This window comes from Colletotrichum chrysophilum, assembly GCF_026319265.1.
Source record: "Colletotrichum chrysophilum strain AFK26 chromosome Unknown scaffold_96, whole genome shotgun sequence".
Lineage (NCBI taxonomy): Eukaryota > Fungi > Ascomycota > Sordariomycetes > Glomerellales > Glomerellaceae > Colletotrichum > Colletotrichum chrysophilum.
The window spans coordinates 177,717-183,794 of NW_026517383.1; positions in this window are offsets into that span (position 1 = coordinate 177,717).

Consider the following 6,078-nt stretch of genomic DNA (forward strand, 5'->3'; position numbering starts at 1 on the left):
TTAACGAGAGACAAGCAGGTAAGCTAGAAGAGGTATGAGGGTGCTCGTGGGGAAGCAAAGTAGGAGAGGTGAGGAGGTGAACGAGAACAGACACAGACACACGATGGGGGGAGGTGGTTTTATTATCCTCTGCAAGTGAGGTGAGGCACAGCAGCGAGGACAGGGCAGCACCAGGCAGGAAGCAGCAGATGGCCCAAACTAGCTAGCAGAAACCAATACCACGACCCAGGGCCCTCTCTGCTGGGCATGGATGGGTGCAAAAAGTCTCCATGGTGCCTGGGAAGGGGAGCACGGGAGGTGACTGTGACTGTGGTGGGTGTGTGGTGGTGTGGACGGGGGATGGAGCTGGGCGAATCAATACGACCTCGTACCTTATTCAGGACCCTGCACTGGCCCTTGGTGCCCTTGATGGTGCCCTTGGGCTGGGGGAGAGCGACTGTCATCGGCCAAGCCTTTCAGTCCTGCACCATCAGCTGGCACCCCTGGCTGCTTGGTCTTAGCCCTTGGGTCTTTGGGTCTTTTTGGCTCTTGGGGCGTTCCCATGCGGTAGGTTGGCCGGGGTGACGGGGCCGTTCACTTTGTTCTCTGGTGCGCAGACAGCAATGGAGGAGACAAAAGGTACTTTGTGCAGGTAGGTACATAGTAGAGTAAGAGAACCGTAGTAAGGTACTTATCCACCCAAGAAGTGTGAGTGGCGGCATGACCAGAAGAGAGAAGCCATGGAAGTCCACACTCCACAATGAAGGCCCCTGGAACCGGTGGGCTGCTGCTTCTTGTGTCCAGGATCCATCTGGGTTAATTTACACGCTGACCCCTAAAACCAATCAGAGCCGCCGGATTCGACCGCCTTGCCCGAAGAAGAAAGGCACCGAGTGGAGTGGCGCTGCTTTCTTTTCGGCCGGGATCTCCTTTCCGTAAGGCAGAGCCTGGGTGAGGAGACCCCGAGTTCCTTTCCTGAGAGGGAGAGAGAGAGAGTCTCCAAAGTTCCTCCCAAGGCCTCGGAGAAGGAAAAGGAACAGAAGGAGGTATGGGAAGGAGGACGGATGGTGTTGCTGCTGCCAAAGAGAGAGCTTGGAGCAGCCTGCCATCCGTTCCTGAGGGATCGGCCGGGGCTGCATATCTGGGTTCTGGGTGGTGGTACATTGTACTGAACATCGATCAAGACAACGAGAGAGAAGGCCGCCTCCAGCGCATCGGTTCTCCATCGGCCTCTATCCGATGAGCCCCTCCAGGCTACCGAGGACCTGTTATCCATCCGCCGTGCATCATTGCGGATAACGGCCCACGGGAATCAAGCATAATTTCCTGGAAAGCTCAGTCCGCGAAACCGCCGTCTCTCGCGACGTTGGATGATCAGCGCAAGAGATTGACACCAACACGAAGAAGCCACACCACTAATACCAGACAAGTACGGATGCCGCCAGCGGAATTCCACCACAGGGCACGTCAAGATCGGCTCCTCATCGCCCATCTGTCTAAGGTAGGTAGGTATCTTGACGCTGCCGGCATCTGCATCCGGCCCGTTTCCAGCGCATTCCAACCCATCACTGCCACGAGGCAGAACATTCTTGTGCCAACTGCAAGGTAAGGTAACGTCAAATGTGTCAGCCAGCCCGTCGGTTGACCTCGCCCATTGTCAAACATGGCCCATCTCCTCCTTCTCCCGCATTCCTCATGCCTCGCCCGGTTTGTCGATGATGGCTACCACTGGACGCATGCCCTGTTCAACTCTCATAGCTGATCGGAGCGTCCTGTCGAGCACCAAAACAATAACATCACGCTTTCTTCGCCTGGGAAAATAAGGGGCGCCGCAGTCTGCAATGGTCCCCCAAACAAGACACAGGCACAGACCACAGGACACAGAGCATGGGACAGTACTAGTGCACCGCATCGTGATAGGGCACAAGTCACAACAGCCTGCCGTCGCATCTTTGGTGATGTCTTGCTCGTCTAATAGATCGTCTCTGAAGCAGTGGGGGGATCCCTGCGACGCATCCGTGACCGTCCGAGTCTGTGTTGTCTTGTCTCTCTCCATCTCTCTCCATCTCTCTCTCTCTCTCTCTCTCTCTCTCTTTCTCTCTCTCTCTCTCTCTTTCACGCGACGAGACCGACTCAGCAACCCTAACTGACCCCCCAGTAAGAACCGTGTTAATCCTATCTTTGGCGTTCCCCATCGCCCGAAGTCGCGGTTGCCGTATGCCGTGTGCCTCCCGCTGCGAGGCCAAACTCTCTCGCAGCGTCATTGGAAGATCCCCGGGGGCCTGCCTAACTCACCTTAACTTAGCAACACATCAATATATCGTCTCAGTGCCGCTCACAAGTCATCATCGTCCAGATTTACGAGCACGTCTTGCCGCGCAGGGCAGCGCGCATCGCCCTTGTCAGATGGCCGGCACGTACAGAAGGGGACTTTGGATTTATTGGATGGATGCCACGTCGAGACCCTGCATTTAGACTTGCCATGTGCCTTAGTGCGAGCGCGCGCGTGCATAATTAGGGAGAGACGGAGGGAGGCCAGCCATCATAGTAAGCAAGCTGCGCCCAGCGACGCAGGAGACGGGAGTTCTGGGCAGTTTTCTCACTGTACCCCACCTACCTACCTCACTCACCTTGTCAACGATGAAGTTGGCCGAATCTTGGAAGCTTGGAACTTGCTTCTCTGCGACTCTGCCACTTCGCGTCTCGCCATCTCCCACCCGGCCCAGTCGCCCGTTGATTGATCTTCAGATTAGATGCTCAGCCGAGCAACATGCACCGAGACCCGCGGCCGCCGCCAGCCAACCACGGCGCCTCGATCCCGATATGTTGTATTCGCAGTCGGGTTTCCATTTCATCACAGCTGTGCAATCGCCCCGTTTGTTAATGTTCCGTGATCCATCATCTCCTCCCCGTCAGCCTGGGCTGGCGCCCCCCCGAGGAGTCAGAACCAGCCCATCTCAGCGTCCCTGGCCCATTGCCAAGGCTCCAGCTGCGACTTGCTTTGTCCTCCGTGAAACAGGAGTGCCTTCGTCCCGGGCTGCCCTAAGTTTCTTTTCTTCGTGAAGCTGCGAACCGACTTCAGCCCGCCGGTTCGAAACAGCCGGACCCAGGACCGGGCTATCCATATCCAATCCACGCTGTTGTCAGCCAGTCCAGCCCCCTATTGCCCACCGTCAATTTCAGAATCTCTCCCCACGAGCTCCTCGGCAGCAAACCTCTCTGCCGCAGGTTCAATTTTTCTTAGCCTCGTAGAACGTCGTGCCGGCGCCCCGAAGGCCCCAGAGATCTTCATAATTCTCCGCTGGGAAGGCCAAAGGCCAAGGCCGGACACGGGGCTTTCACCCATCTGGCATCAGGCGCTATTTCCAGACACGAAGGTGAGAGACTTCTTCTTTCTGCCAGTGGCGACGACCGTTTTCTGACTTTCGGTGCCGAGGTCAGTAAGGTGAGCCTGGCGACGGCCAAAAGGGGAGGAGGGCGCCATGCCGCGCCGCGCCGCAGCCCGCAACGTTCCATGACCCCGAACCCACCGGACTGTTTTTCTTTCGCAGCCCGCCTGCATGCCCGCGCCTCACGAGATCAAGGCTCGCTGCAACCATGAAAGCTAGACGGACCGATCGCCAGTCCCCGGGGGCGTAGGTACGGTACTGTAGTCCGGATACTCGTATCCAACTGGCTGGGTTGCCTCTGCCTTACAGTTTACTCACTCAACCCATCCCGCCGGCGGCTGTCAGAAGGTGGCTGTGCATGATGCTGGAGCCTGGGCAAGAACAGCACAGTCGGGTAAGGTAGGATGTGGTCTCTGCTTCGCTCATCATCCACCAACCCCGAGTCCATCAGCCAGCCCTGCGGTGTGGACTTTGGACAGAGTTCTCGCTTGCACGGGCGCTTCTTTGCTCAAAACACGACGGGGCAGGCCGATCCCAGCTTCGAAACGTCACTCAGCCCACCGCTACCTTCGCTTTCTCCTTCTTGCTCATGACTTGTGTGAATGGAGATCGATGGGGTCGGTTTGTCATGCCGAACCCGCCTTCCCCTCTGCCAACCCGTGGAGACAATGTCTCTCGTTTGCTGACATTTCGGGTCACCTGATGCGCTTCATCTTGCCTTGGAGATGTTGAAATCTTGGGTACGGTCTCTCCACACGGTTTTGTGGAGGAGGCGCAGGGCTTGCAGGCTTGCAGCGCCCTCGGCCGCTGAACCCGTACCGACACCGAGTTGCTGGGCAGGTATCACAGCATGTTGATGGGCGGCAGGTATTCAAAGGCTTGCAGAGGTAGCTTGGGACTGACAGCTTGGGGGTGAAAGCCACATCACGCATGTTATTGTTTGTTCCAACCAGACCACTCGGCACTTGCCACGCGATGCTGCAGGCTGTTAGACCCAGATCAAGTCCAAGGGGGTCCCCGACTCTGGAGGTAGTTGTCCTCAGCCTTCTGCCAACAAAGAAGCCGCCAGAAATAAACACACAAACGATGTCAACAACGCACAATGAGGAAAAACCGCCAGAGTCTAGTCATGGAATCAAGCGGGAAGCCAACCACCATAAACGCCGTCAGGGCGGTCCCCTGAAGACAGACTAAAAGAGAGCGCCACTAGCGGCAAAGACATCTCTAAAATTAAACCCAGCAGGGCCGCACCCGCCCATCCCCGCCCGTATCGCCAGGCTCCGAGAGGCGTACCATGCCAGATGGAGCATCTGTCACCCTTCGCTAATCTCGAAGAGACCTCGCAGAGTGCTGTGAATGCAGACACCTGCCCTCTGCAGCATGTTCTCATGTTGCCCCTCTCGTCATTAGTCGCCGCTGCGTGGTCTCTCTCTTTCTCAATCCGGTGACCTCACTCAGCCTTATGACTCTTGTTTCTTTAGAGACCACACCACATGGAAACCTCGTAAAGAGCGGTAAAACGGCTCGATATCCGCACATCGGGTCCGAGAACCACGCACGGCGTCTCCGACCGGTTCCCACTGGCGCGGGTCGCCAGCTGGTGATACGATCGCTTAGTTTTGTCTGGCGACCTGATCAACCCAAACACTAACACACCTTCTCCAATTCTATCCACGCGCGTGGGTGCTGGCATGGCCTGTATGATCCATCAGACAATCAACCACCCAACAATCTCATTTGTCAGTAGCCTTTCGTGGCAGCCGTTTCCGTGGCGCTTCAGGCCATGTGCTGCTCTCGTCTGATTAGACTACTAAGCCCTCGAATCCAGAGGATTTTCCGTGCCGCGTCCAGCAGGAATGAACAATAGCCACCCACCGCTATTGAGTCAGGGGCAGTGGCCAAAAATGGGCGAGAGTGATCATTTAGTGAGGTCTCTAGCTCGCTCTTCTCATTCAGGCTGTCACCGTTTGTTCTTGGCATGAGGCGTCTGTGGCCGATGATTCGCTGTCATCCGAACCCCCCGTTGGAGATGCTTAGACCTCGAAGCTGATGCTGAGCTCCGTCCGGTCAATCGCGCAATGTGGCATTGACAGATTGGCTTCCGATGCAGCGATCCTTCTGCAGATGCACTCCTCTTTCCCGTTGACTCGAATCCTATGGAAATCAGAATCTCAGAAGCGTCACTGCCACGCATACTGTTAATCTGTGGATGGATCGTGTACCCTGTCTAGACAAAATATGCGGCTGAGTTTGCATTTGATGCTTATTGCTGCTGCCTTGGTGTGACGTTGTACGCTCCCCAACCACTCTATCCATATTGATGAAGGAAGGGAGGAGTGCATACATGCATGCTAGTGTTCCCTGGCCATTATCGTTGCACGAGATCACTCTAAGGCTTGCAGATGCCGAATCGCGGGCGGCTTACTCGGCGGCGGTGGCGCTGATGATGTGATACACAAGACGACCTGCCTCTTTGCAATGAGCTGAACCTTGAATGACAGCTATCACTTGCTAAGATGACTTCAAGAATCTCTCGGGTGCCAATGGGCGAAAATCCAACACCAACTTCGCACCGTTAATTCAACCACATTTTTGGTCACCAGAGAGCCCGCATAGTAACCGGGATACGGAAGAATGCCAATATCATAATCCCAGCGTCTGTAAGCCACCACCCCCCCCCCCCCCCCCCCCCCGCCCTAGTCATTTTTCC